Source organism: Sus scrofa, chromosome 1 (assembly GCF_000003025.6).
Source record: "Sus scrofa isolate TJ Tabasco breed Duroc chromosome 1, Sscrofa11.1, whole genome shotgun sequence".
Classification (NCBI taxonomy): Eukaryota; Metazoa; Chordata; class Mammalia; order Artiodactyla; family Suidae; genus Sus; species Sus scrofa.
Window position 1 is genome coordinate 153,024,211 of NC_010443.5, and position 14,121 is coordinate 153,038,331.

Genomic DNA, 14,121 nt, shown 5'->3' on the forward strand with positions numbered 1-14,121 from the left:
AGGATGTTAAATAGAACTTGCTCTGAAGTGCTTCCATGGTGTAAGGACTCACTTTACTTTCTGAGCAGTGATGTATTTTGACCCTTCCCATGTGGCTCGACTTCTCCATTCTTTGTTTTTATCCAACCTTGCAGATACTTCCTCTGGTAGATAGATATACCCCACCAAAGTCAAAGTTAGAAAAAATTTATGACACACATAACAGCAATACCAACTAACAGTCTGTGCTAATATTGCAGATGGTAGAGCAAGCATGTATGTGAATATGAAAAATCTCAGCTTAAAGATTCCACATTGGGAGTTCTCTTCGTGGCTCTGTGGATAACGACCAGGATCTGTGAGGACGTGGGTTTGATCCCTGGCCCTGCTCAGTGGGTTAAGGATCCAGCATTGCCATGAACTGTGGTGTAGGTTGCAGACACGGCTCAGATCCTGCATTGCTGTGGCCGTGGTGTAGACTGGCAGCTGAAGCTCCTATTGGACCCCTAGCCTGGGAACTTCCATAAGCTGCGGTGTGGCCCTAAAAAACAAAAATAAACATACAAAAAAAGATTACATGTGGAAGCTTAAGAGGGAGTTTAGTTTCCAGCTATAAGATAAATAAGCCATGGGGATGTGATATACAGAACAGTGACTATAATTAACAATACTATATTGTATATTGGAAACTTGCTAAGAGAGTAGACTTTAAAAGTCTCATCACAAGAAAAAAATGGCTGTCTAAAAGAAAACTAAACAAATAGGAAGAAAGAAAAACCCCACAAATAGGAAAAAATCTAAACGTTTGACAGTGAGAGTTGGTTGTATCAATTATACAGACGTAATTAGAATATCATGTAACTTAGAATATCATATAACTATTATTCTACTTTTATGGGATCTGATCACAAGGACAGAAGGGCAAATGGGGGTAGTTGTTTAGAATTAGAATATCATAACTATTATAATTTCTGCTTAGAATATCATATAACTATTATAATTGATGATGTTCAAAGGTATTGATGATGTCAGAGAATGCACATGATATAGTGTTAAAAGGCTGATTAAATGTATGATTCACTGAGTAAAAAAAAATCAAACTAAACAAAAAGGCTGTACTCCAGAAGAAAAAGAGGAGGCCACTTCAAGAGGTAGGAGGGGCAATTTCGTGATATAAACAACAACCCCATACCTCTGGGGTGGGAAGCTCCACAGACTAAAAACTAACTGGTTCACAGAGACTCACCTACAAGAGTGAGAGTTCTGAGCCCCACATCAAACCCTCACGTGCAAGGATCTGGCACTGGGAGAAAGAGCCCCTGGAGCATCTGGCATTGAAGGCCAGTGGGGCTTGTGCACAGGAGCTCCACAGAACTGGGGGAAACGGAGACCCCATTTTTAAAAGGCACATATGGACTTTCACGTGCACTGGGTCCCAGGGTAGAATGAGGTCTCCATGGGAATCTGGGTCAAGCCTGACTGCAGTTCTTGGAGGACATCCTGGGAAAACAGGGGGTGAACATGGCTTGTCATGAGGGAAGAACATTGAAGGCAAGGCTCTCGGGAATATTCAGCAGCTGCCTGTCTCTGGAGGTGGCCATTTTGGGAAAATCTGGCTCCACCTGTCAGTCAGTGCTGAGAAGCCCCAGGGCAAAGAACAATCCAGGTGGGATCACAGCCCCGCCTCTCAGTAAAGAGGCTACCTAAAGACCTCCTCAGGTACAAAGCTGCCTCTAATCCCATCCAGAGACTAAGCCCCACCCACTAGAGGGATCAGAATCAGCTCCACCTACCAGTGGGTAGGCATCAGCCCCTCCTATCAGGAAGCCTACAGCAAGCCCCTGTAAAAACTTCAGCCACAAGGGGGGCAGACACCAGAAGTAGGAGTGGCTACAAATCTGTAATAAGGTCACCACACCCAAAACCTATAAAAATGAAAATATAACTCAGATGAGGGAGAAAGGAGAAACCCCAGAAAATCAGCTAAGCAATGAGATTCTCAGCATCTAGGGAAAAGACTTTAGACGTTGATGCTGAAGATGATGCAAGACATTGGAAATAAACTGGAGGCAAAGATGGATAACTTACAGGAAACACACCAAAGTGACACAAGATATAAAACTTAAACAAGAAAAGATGCAAAGTACAATAACTGAAATAAAAAATTCACTAGAGGCAGCTAACAGCAGAATACAGGAGGCAGAAGAATGAATAAGCGAGGACAGATTAGTGGAAATTACGCTTGTGGAACAGAAAAGAGAAAAAAGATTGAAAACAAATGAAGAGAGTCTCAGAGAACTCTGGGACAACATGAAATGCACCAACATCCGCATTATACGGGTGCCAGAAGGAGAAGAGAGAGAGAAGGGGACAGAAAACACATTCCAAGAGATACTGGCCAAAAACTTCCCTAACATGGGAAAGGAACCACTCACTCCAATCCAGGAAGCACAATAAGTACGGTATAAAATAAATCCAAGGAGGAACACACTGAGACACATATTAATCAAACTGACCAAAATTAAAGACAAAGAGAAAATCTTGAAAGCAGCTAGGGAAAAGAAACAAGTAACATACAAGGGAACCCCAATAAGGTTATCAGCAGATTTTTCAGCAGAAACTCTGCAGGCCAGAAGCAAGTGGCGTAATGTACTTAATGTGATGAAAGGAAAAAACCTCCAACCAAGATTACTCTACCCAGCAAGGCTCATTCAGATTTGAAGGAGAAATCAAAACTTTCACAGATAAGCAAAAGTTGAGAGAATTCAGCAACACTAAACCAGCCTTAATGACAAATATTAAAGGAACTTCTCTAGGCAGAAAAGAAAAGCCTGCAACAGGGAACAAAAATTCCGCAAATGACAAGGCTCACCAGTAAAGGTATATATACAGTAAAGAAATGAAATCATCCATGCACAATAAATATATACCACCAAAATCAGAAATCATGAGGGAGTTCCCGTCGTGGCGCAGTGGTTAAGGAATCTGACTAGGAACCATGAGGTTGCGGGTTCGGTCCCTGCCCTTGCTCAGTGGGTTAACTATCCAGCGTTGCCGTGAGCTGTGGTGTAGGTTGCAGACGCGGCTCAGATCCTGCGTTGCTGTGCCTCTGGCGTAGGCCGGTGGCTACAGCTCCGATTCCACCCCTAGCCTGGGAACCTCCATATGCCGCGGGAGTGGCCCAAGAAATAGCAACAACAACAACAACAACAAAAAAAGACAAAAAGACAAAAGACCAAAAAATAAATAAATAAATAAATAAATAAAATAAAAATAAAAAGAAATCATCAGAAGAGGTGGGTACAAATGCAGGACACTGGAGATGCACTTGCAATTAAGAGACCAACTACTTCAAACAATCTCATATACATATAGACTCTTGTATCAAAACTTCAGAATAACTGCAAACCAAAAATCTACAATTGATACACAAACAAGGAATCTCTGGAGAAGAAATATATCTCGTAGTAAATAAGTGCATAATCCACCATGAAGGGGGTCATTTGACATCATTCTTGGAATGCCAAAGTCTTCTTAGATCTGATTCTGATTTCCTCTCCATCAAAGAATTTATGATAATTATAATTAAATAATGCAACTGTGCAATTAAAAAAGGCTGAATATATCTTTATAACTAAACTCCAACATGACTGTTTCTAGGAGGAAATGGATTTGAACATTTTATTTTATTCTCATTTCTCATTTTATTCTTGGTGCCCCTTTCTTTTTCTGAATTTTCTTCAATGGCTACACATTATTTTAATCAGAAGTACTTGCACTTTAAGATAAATTTAAGACAGTAAGTTGCTTGAATAAATATTCTTGCAGAATTTATAATTTTTTAATTATATTTTCCTAAAACATGCCAGATTCAGTATATTGCCTAAACAATTACCCATTCGCCCTTCTGTCCTTGTGATCAGAACCCAGGAAAGTAAGATTTTCGTCTCAGGGAAGTGAGATTCTCCTTGAGCCAAGGAGATAAAGAATGGTAAGCTCATCATAGCAACTCTTTCCTTTTTGCAGACAGAGATGCCCATAATGTCAAATGAAATAGAAGATGTCTATGTGGAAACTTTGAAAAGATTTCCTTCACTGATTAAAAAATTCATAAGTCTCACAATGGGAGAGCTCTTTATATCTTTCTTCTGATTTGTGTTTTGAGAGTGAATATGATACCTAGAAGTACAGCAGTCATCTTATGAGCATGAGTTACAAGCATGAAGAAAGGAGGCATGCTAAGTACAGGAGAACAAAGACATAGAAAGACCCCGGATCCCTGGGCTGAACAAACACTTCAGTTAGTATAATAATCTCTAGGTCTGTACATGTTGCTGGGAATGGCATTATTCTGTTCTTTTTTATGGCTGAGTAGTATTCCATTGTCTATATGTATCACACTTTCTATATCCATTCCTCTGCTGGTGGACATTCAGATTGCTTCCGTGTCTTGGCTGTTGTAAATAGTGCTGTGATGAATATTGGGGTTGCATATCTTTTAGAACTATGGTTTTGTCCAGGTATATGCCCAGGAGTGGGATTGCTGGATCATATAGTAGTTTTATATTTAGTTTTTTAAGGAACCTACATGCTGTTTTCCATAGTGGTTGTACCAATTTACATTCCCATCAACTTGTAGGAGGGTTCCCTTTTCTCCATACCCTCTCCAACGTTTATTGTTTTTTAGACTTTTTGATGGTGGCCATTCTGACTGGTGTGAGGTGATAACTTCATTGTAGTTTTGATTTGCATTTCTCTAGTAATTAGTGATGTTGAGCATTTTTTCAAAGTGCTTTTTGACCATCTGGTAACAATCATTTTTTAAAAATACTATTATAGCACCCTGTATAAATCATTTTTGAAGATGTGTTTGAAAACAGAAAATATTGTAAATAGTATATTTGTTACAGTGCAGTTTGGAGTTGATTCTCTTTCCTAGTATTGGTTCCTAGAATGTTGTTTGCCTTGAGATCAAGTGTGAAACTAACCCCTTTCTGCAAGGGGACAGAGCACAGAAGGTGGGTTCTAGCTGTCCCCTGGTGCTGGGAGACAGTGACTCCTGTAGCTGCAGCACAGGCAGCCTCGGGGGCCCAGTGGCCCTTGTGGGCCGCCTGCTTCAGGCTCCTGCCTGCCTTCACTTAAGACTAGCGTGCTGCTCCCCTTCAGACTTGAACTTTTTCAACTCAAATAAGTGCTACAAATGTTGGTTTTGAAAAAGTAAAAGAGAAAATGTAAGTGACTTTTCTTATACTATGTGGTACTTGAACAAGAGTCCAGTTTTCTGTAGCACAGGGGTGACCCAGAATGTGCAGTGTTTTCTGTGGATTAGCTCAAAATGTGATGAAAAGTTAAACAGGCAGAGCATCAGAGATGCAGTAATAATTCTGCAGTCTTCACTGTCTAGTTGGATGACTGTTTTGGTTTCCTACTGCTGCTGGAACAAGTGGCTACAAACCCCATATCTTTAAACAACATCCATTATTCTCTTGCAGTCCTAGAGGCTGGAGTCTGAAATGAATGTCCCTGCACAGAAATGTCAGCAGGGTGGTGCTCCCTTGGAAGTGTTTACTTGCCTCTCCGTGTTCCTGGAGGCCATCCTCATGTGCGCTCATGGCCCCAGAACATATCACCTTTCCTGCTCTGCTTCCGTGGTCACATTATCCTTTTCCTCTTTTGCAGCTGAATCCCCTTCTGCCTCCCTCTTATGAGTACACTTTGGATTACATTTAAGGCCTATCTGGAAACCCAGGAGATGGTCTCACCACCTCAAGATCCTTAACTGAGTTGCCCCAGTAAAGTCCCTCTGTCATGTAAGGTTCTAAGGATTCAGAAGCTATGTGGACATTCTTGGGAACCATTATTCAGCCAACCACAACAGCCTTAGACAGTTACGTAGATACTAACAGGATCCAAATTGTGTTTCACACACTGCTTATTCTAAGACCTTGAAAACAGGAAAAAGTGAATATTTAGGAGAAAAAATATTAATACTTGTACCCTAATATGATAAGTAATCTAATTATTCCCATTTGACAGATGAAAATAACAAAGAACAGAGAAGTTAAATAATTTACCTGAGATTATAATGCTTGTAAGGGGCAGAGTAGTTCTTGGTCCTAAACGAGAACCGCTTCTCTTCATCTCTAGCTACATGCCACCTTGACCTCTTGGGCCTGGAGTTTCATGGGTTCATGAGAGGGTGGTAATAGATCTAGATGCTCTTTGTATTTCAAGTTCTCATGGACTCTAATGGTTTCTTTCCAACCCAAGGATGTAAATATATTTTGCCCAATAAGACAAATTCCAAAAGTATGTTGTAGCAACAAAATCATTAAAATGAGTGTTTCAAAAATCATTTATCATATTCTTTGGAAAGAGTGTAGGGTAGGAAAAAAGTCACATTTTTTGAAATAGAGACTTCATCAGGAACTTAGTAATGCCACTTCTGAGTGGAATGAGCAAACTATTCAGAGGTTGAGTCTGAGGCCAGATTATATAATAGACACAGGATAATGGATCTGTGAAAAAGATATCCCATGTTTTCAAAGACCATTTTCATAAATGGATTTTTAAAAAATCCAGCATTCTGAAACTATTATGAAACCTAAATATAAAAAGTCTAGAGAAGAGAAAATATTCACATGAACTTTTTTTCTAAAATTCTCAGTTCTGATAAAGTAACAAGGCTTTTTATGTTAAGGCAAGTCTATTAGACATGTATACAGATAGAGTGTATTGGATGACTCATGTTTAATAATAGCACTTAATTTCTTTCCCAGAAACATAATGGGTAATTTCTGAAAAGAGGAACTAAACGGAGGCAAAATAAATGTAGACATAATTTAACTTCTTTGTTACAAGCAATTTGAAAATATAAAGGAGAGGAGCAGAAACTAATTGTAATATAGGACATATTTTAAAGTCCCATTTAATGAGAAGCCATTTGGTAAGTAGTGTACCTAAATAAAAATATTAACATACTTTGAAATTAGGGAAATTCATAGATTAGTGGCTGTAGATTTCATTTACTGCTTCAATGCAATAGAAAAAGCCAAATTGAATGGCTCCGATTTTTTTGTTTTTTTGTACAAAAGGTAAAGCATATACAAAGATAAAGAAAAACTGAAAATAATAAAAATAACCCCATAAAGATAAGCTGAACTGCAAATGTTTCTTTCCTGCTGATTTCAATTTGTTGCCTTAAAATTGTATATGCTGGAAACCAACTCCCACCCCGGAAAAACAGCTATAATAATTACTTTTATTTGCTTTTATATTAAAGTCAAATGGCCTGGAGAACCAAGTTGTGTGGCTAAGTTTAGAGTGTTTCTCAGCTGATGATATCTGAGACGGGAACCAGTCAAGTGTGAGAAAATGGAAATAGCTTGGTCATCAGGGTGCCCTAGAATGATGGATTCTCAGGGTAGAACCACACCTTGGATTGATTATGCGGCATCTTCCACAAGAGACTGAAGCAGCCTGATTACTCAAGACATTGATTCTGTGTGATAAAACCATTACACTTAAATCCTATGCCCAGAACTACTTGTTGTTGTTTCATTTATAGAGCTTATTGACTTGATAGGGGTGCTTCAGGATTTGGGGTGCCCATCTGGAACATACTGGAGATATTCAAGCAATGCTAAGGAAGTATGGGTATTGTTCTTTTTATATGGAAATTTATGGAAAAAACACTTTGGAATAAAGTGTTTTTTTATTTTTTTCAGAATGAACAATTTCAGTGACTTCAGAATAAGTGTTTTCAAAGTCCATTTGTTGCCTTTTGGGTCATAGGTAAGCCAAAGGTAATGACTTCATTTATTTGTGAAATGAGGTTTGATGTTCCCAGATTTAAAAATATTTAATCTTTCTCAGCTAGTTTTTGGCCTCTTACTACTGAGAAAAAATCTTCTAAAAAAAAAACAAAACAAAACATAATTTTGTGACATCTGAATGGATTTTGGAAGAACAATAAAAAAGTGTTTAAAATTCAAGTGAAGAAATGTTTATTTTCAACTCACAACTCCAGATTCTCAGTTGTAGGTCAGTATGCTAGTAATAATGGTAATAGTAGTGATCATAGAAAAGTGATCATAGCACTAATTGTAAGTCTATGATGTACTAATGTACTAGGATTTATGGTTTTTATAATCACATTAAATTCTGTTTATAAGCCAGTGACTTGCTAAAAATATTTTCCATTCTATTTTGTACATTAGGAAACAGAGACAATATGGTAGTTAAGTTTTCTACCCATGAGTGCATAGCTAGCACTTCAGCAAGGCTGGTCTGGCCTCAGAACCCATGCTTTATGCCCTCTGCTGTGAAGAAGAGTAGCAGCAATGAGTTGAAGCTAAATAACATGAAGTGAAGATGCTCTCTATAACCTAAAATCTTAGAAACTGTAATAACCAGACTATTTCTAATTTTATAGAATTGATAATAATATCAGTGAGCAGCATGATACTATTATTTTATTTAAGAGATTCCAAAAGTATACAACACAGAAAACAAGGAAATTTCTGTTCTCCTAAAATCTGGTAAGATCAACTTCTGGCATTTTAGGTAACCTAAATTTTCACAAAGACTTGAAAACACAGTCTAATGCACAAATGTTATATAATAAGCTAATTTGTAAATTATGATTTTACTTTTCAGAGCAGTTTTAGCATCACATGGTAATAGTAGTGATCATAGAAAAGTGAGGGGCAGATGAAGAAATTTTCTATAAACTGGATGCCCCTACACTTACACAGCCTCTCCCATTACCAACATCAGCCACCAAAATGTTATATTTGTTACAATAGATTAACCCTCTTTGATACATCATAATCATCCCAAGTCCATAGTTTACTTTAGGGTTCATTCAAGGTGTCGTACAGTCTATGAATTTAGACTAATGTATAAATTTAGACTAATCATTATGGTATCATACAGAGTATTTTCACAGCCCCTAAAAATCCTCCTTTTCATCCTCCCCTCAACTAACCCTGGCAACCACTGATCTTTTTACTGTCTCTATAGTTTTGCCTTTTCCAGAATATCATATAGTTAGAATCATAAGTACATGATCTTTTCAGACTGGCTGCTTTCTCAGTAATATGTATTTGAGGTTCTTCCAACTATTTTTATGGCTTGATAACTCACTTCTTTTTGGCCTTGAATAATATTGTTAGGATATACCATAGTTTATTTATCCATTCACTCCCTGAAGGACATCATGGTTGCCATTAAGTTTTGGCAGTTATGAATAAAGCTTTTGTTGACATCTGTGTGCAGGTTTTTTTGGTATGGACATAAATTTTCAGTTCTTTTGGGTAAATATCAAAGTGCATGAATGCTGGATTATATGGTAAGAGTGTTTAGTTTTCTAAAAAACTGTCAAACTGTCTTCCAAAGTGGCTGTATCATTTTACATTTTCACCAGTAGGGAATGAGAATTCCTATTGCTTAACATTTTTGTCAGCATTTACTGTTGTCAGTACTCTGGATTTGGGCCATGCCAGTGAGCAGTGGAATCTCACTGTTTCACTTTGCGTGGCACATGATATGGAGCATCTTTTCATAAGCTCACTTTCCATATGTTTATCTTCCTTGGTGAGGTGTCTGCTAAGACATTTGAACCATTTTTAATCAGGTTGTTTCTTCTTGTTGAGTTTTGAGAGTTCTTTTTTATATTTTAGATGATAGTTCTTTTCAGATGTATCTTTTGCAAATTTGTTCTCCTAGTCTATGGCACTGTCTTTCACAGAGCAGTTTTTAATTTAATATTTATTTATTTATTTATTTATGCTTTTTATGGCTGCATCCACAGCATATAGGCATATGGAAGTTCCTAGGTGTTGAATCAGAGCTACACTTGCCAGCCTATGCCACAGCCACAGCAGTGTGGGATCTGAGCCTCATCTAGGACCTACACCACAGCTCATGGCAATGCTGGATCCTTAACCCACTGAGCGAGGCCAGGGATCCCACCCTCATCCTCATGGATCCTAGTCGGGTTTGTTAGCCACTGAGCCATGAAGGGAAATCTGCAGTTTTTAATTTTAATGAAGTCCAGCGTATCAGTTATTTCTCTCATGAACTATGATTGATACTGAATCTAAAAAGTCATTACATACCCAAGATCATCTAGGTTTTCTCTTGTGTTGACTTCTAAGAGTTTTATAGTGTTGTGTTTTACATTTAGGCTTGCAATCAGTTCTGAATTTGTTTTTGTGAATGGTGTAAAGTCTGCGTCTAGTTAGATTTTTTTCTTGGCATGTAGATGTCTGGTTGCTCCAGCACCTTTGGTTGAAAAGACTGTCCTTACTCCATTGTTTTGCCTTTGCCCCTTTGTGAAAGATCAGTTGATGCATTTATGTGAGTCTATTTCTAGTCTCTCTCTTCTATTCTATTTACTTATTTGTCTATTCTTTTGCCAGTGCCAAACTGTCTTGACTACTATAGCTTTAGAGTCAACCTTGAAGTTGGACAGTGTTATCCTGTAATCTTCTTTTCCTTCAATATTGTGTTATCTATTCTGTGTCTTTGCCTTTGCACATAAACTTGAGAATCAGTTTGTCAATTTTACAAAAAAATTTCTGGAATTTTGATTGGAATAGTATTGAATCTATACATTAAGTTGGAAAGAACTAGAATCTTTACAATATGGAGACTTACCTTCCAAAATAACTACTATCCAGACCTTTATAGTAATCACTTCCTTATATTTCTCTGTTTTACCATGCAAGTGTGCATTATGTCATTCACTCTTGCCCATTTAAAAAGAATATATCCTTTATGTCTCTTTTAGTCTAAAGGTTCTCTATCATTTTATTGACAATCTATCTGTTAAAGATTCTGGACTGACTGGCCGATAGGGTTGAGTTGCCCACAGGCTAGATTTACTGCCACACATTTATGGTACAGGTCAGTATATTCTGCTACCTTTAAAATTAGGGAATATAGAGACTTGATCAGATTTGGGTTTGAAAACTTATTTATATAAGTATTTTTTATTAAGATGCTAAGTCAATTCAGTGGGGAAAATGAAGGTTTTGTTTTAACAGATTATGTTGGAACAACTTTATATGGATGTAAAAAATCCTCTATTCCTACTTCACTCCTTGTAGAAAAATCAATTTGAAGTGAATCAAAGACTTAATTGTGAAAGTGAGACCCATAGAGCTTCTAAAAGAAAACATAGAAGACTATCATTGTGTTCTTCAGTAAACTACTTCTTCTTAAGGAGGACTTAGTAAAGCACAAACTGAAGAAGAAAACAATGTGAAATTGGAATTTTTTCAAAATTAAAAATTTCTGCCCCACAAGGGACTCCACTAAGGAAGTGTAGAGGCAAGCCACAGTAAGGGAAAGAATTTGTAAAACATATATTTGACAAACAACTTGCATCAAAAAAAATATAAAGATTACCCACAAAACAAAAATAATAAGGCCTAAAACAATTTTGAAAAGAGAAAAAGCTTTAATCAACACTTTAGAAAATAATATAGACAGTGGCTAACGGGCACATGAAAAGATGTTCAGTATTATTACTCATCATGTCAATGCAAATGAAAAAGGAAATGAGATGGAACAATACACCTACTAGAATTACTATAGGCAAAAATCTTGAAATACTTAATACTGACTAAGATGTGAAACAGCTGGAACTACACTCCCATCTGAGTGGCTAAAGAGAAGAGACTGACAATATCTAATGTTGAAGAAGCAATTGGAACTCTCCTAAGTGGTGTGGGGAATAATGTTTGGGAGTTTCCTACAATGTTAAACACACATCCAACTTATTACCTACTGATTCCCCTCCAATCATTTACGCAAGAGAAATGAAAATATATGTCCAAAAAAGGCTTTGGAGGAGATTGTTTTTCAGTCTTACTCATAATAATGAAAAATGGGAACAATCCACATGACAGTCATTGAAAGGGAGGATTAACAAATTGTTTATTCATATATGGGATAATATTCAGTATTATTGGACAATAATGGAACAATATTCAGTAAGAGGAACAAAATACTAAACCACACAACAGTGCAAATGTCAGAAATTTGTAGAGAGAAGGAAGCCAGACACAAAATACTATACATGACTGAATGCATTTTTCAAAGTCTAAGAACAAGTTAAATCTCCAGTGATGGAGATTTGGAAGGAGTTGTTTGGTGGTGGGGGAATTCGACTGGAAAGAGACACAGGTAGACTTCATGGGGGATAGAAATGTTCTATATCTTGTTTAGGTGGTGGTTATGTGAGTGTAATTTCAAACCCCAAATATGTGAATTTAGGATCTGTTTATTCTATTGTATGTAAAATTTTTATGGGAAAACAAAAATAAGTTGGTCAAGTTGGCTTATTACATGAGTCTGTATAAGACTCCAAAGTATAAGTTGTGATGAAAATTCAAAATCAGGAATCATCATATTTAACGAGGAAAATTGAATGGAGGCAATAATCTTATTCTTCTAGTTCACTCTTGCCTGCTTTAATAAATGTTTGATGAAATAATGAATAAAAAGAAGAAATAAGTATTAGTGACAGGCACAGTGGGGAAGTAAAAAAAAAAAAAAAAATCCTCCACCCTAACTACTTGAGAAAATAAACTCTATATAATACTATTTGTAAAATACAAACTATAAAATAATGTCATATAAGGAAAAAAAAATGTTTCGGCAGTTTAAAAAAGGAGGAAATTACATACAGTTGGGGGAACCAGAGGTACAGAAAATCTTAATAAAAGAAGTAGAAGATAACTGACAGGAATTTGCATTAACAATTACTTGTATCATTCTTTATATTATTTTAAAAATCAGTATATTAAAAGTTTAATCTCTTTTTTCCCTTAGCACTAACAAAATATAAAACTCTCTTTCTTTATATGATTTACATTCTGCCTTACTGTATAAGGGTATTTTTTTAAAGGTTAACATCATTTCAAGATTTTAGCATCCTGAGGCAACATTCTGGCAACTTTACAGGTTTACTTAATGAAAATTAAAAAGCTGGGAGTTCCTGTCATGGCGCAGCGGAAATGAATCCGACTAGGAACCATGAGGTTGTAGGTTTGATCCCTGGCCTTGCTCAGTGGGTTAAGGATCCACCGTTGCTGTGAGCTGTGGTGTAGGTCACAGACACAGCTCGGATCTGGCATGTCTGTGGCTGTGGTGTAGGCCAGTGGCTACAGCTCCGATTAGACCCCTAGCCTGAGAACCTCCATATGCCGAAGGTGCGGCCTTAAAAAGACAAAAAAAAAAAAAAAAAAAAAAAAAAAAATTAACAAGCCACTTTAAAGAGGCAACTCAGTAAATGAGATGTGGCTTATATTCATGTGGTAGATAGTTTTTAGATAAATGAAACATTTTTAAAAATGAAAGTAAAGCAAATAGTGATACTTTTTTTAATTTCACACTCAATATATATTTAGTGGATAACATTATCTGATTACAGGAGTGGTGGCATTTTATTTGCATAGAGAGCATACAACTCTTTTCTCAGTGAATCTTAGAATTATACCAGAGCAATGCCAAGAAAGAATTGGGAGTTCCTGTTATGGCTTAGTGGTTAATCAATCCGACTAGGAACCATGAGGTTGCAAGTTTGATCCCTGGCCTTGCTCAGCAGGTTGGGGATCCGGTGTTGCCCTGAGCTGTGGTGTAGGTCGCAGACGCAGCTTGGATCCCCCGTTGCTGTGACTGTGGCGTAGGCCAGCAGCTATAGCTTCCATTAGACCCCTAGCCTGGGAACCTCCACATGCCGTGGGAGCAGCCCTAGAAAAGGCAAAAAGACAAAAAAAAAAAAAAAAAAAGAATTTTACATCATTTATCTCCTTCCTTTCAATTGGTGAGAAGACTTGTCACTTGGGGTAGATTCTGTGCAAGTATAAATCATTGGTTTCTAATTCATTTTTGATAAATATAGGCAGTTCTATCATGAGGTAACTTAAGAATTAGAAATAATAAATTAACCTCTCTGAAATTGCTGAATCAATAGGGGTGACTTCCAGAAAGAGTAATCACCATAGATTCGCTGAGTGCTCATCAGAAAAGAGCTGTTTTGGGGAGTTCCCATTGTGGCTCGGTGGAAACAAATCTTACTGGTATCCATGAGGACTCGGGTTTGATCTCTGACCTTGCTCAGTTGGCTGA

At 37.2% G+C, this 14,121-nt stretch overlaps 1 protein-coding gene and 1 long non-coding RNA gene across 5 annotated transcripts in view; one reads left to right on the forward strand and one right to left on the reverse strand.

The window, feature by feature from the left end:
* Positions 1 to 14,121, reverse strand: part of DOK6 (docking protein 6) — a 402,546-nt gene that overhangs the window by 33,324 nt on the left and 355,101 nt on the right. The gene's annotated exons all lie outside the window — the stretch shown is intronic.
* LOC102162853 overlaps positions 1 to 14,121 on the forward strand; it is a 71,761-nt gene that overhangs the window by 25,629 nt on the left and 32,011 nt on the right. The window contains exon 2 of one of the 3 annotated variants that reach the window (XR_002345970.1): positions 7,707 to 7,773. The exons of 1 other annotated variant lie outside the window; for it this stretch is intronic. This is a non-coding gene — a long non-coding RNA (uncharacterized LOC102162853). Of the gene's footprint in view, positions 1 to 4,696; positions 7,774 to 14,121 lie in introns of those variants that run through there. One more of the 3 variants, XR_002345966.1, reaches the window with a different exon arrangement.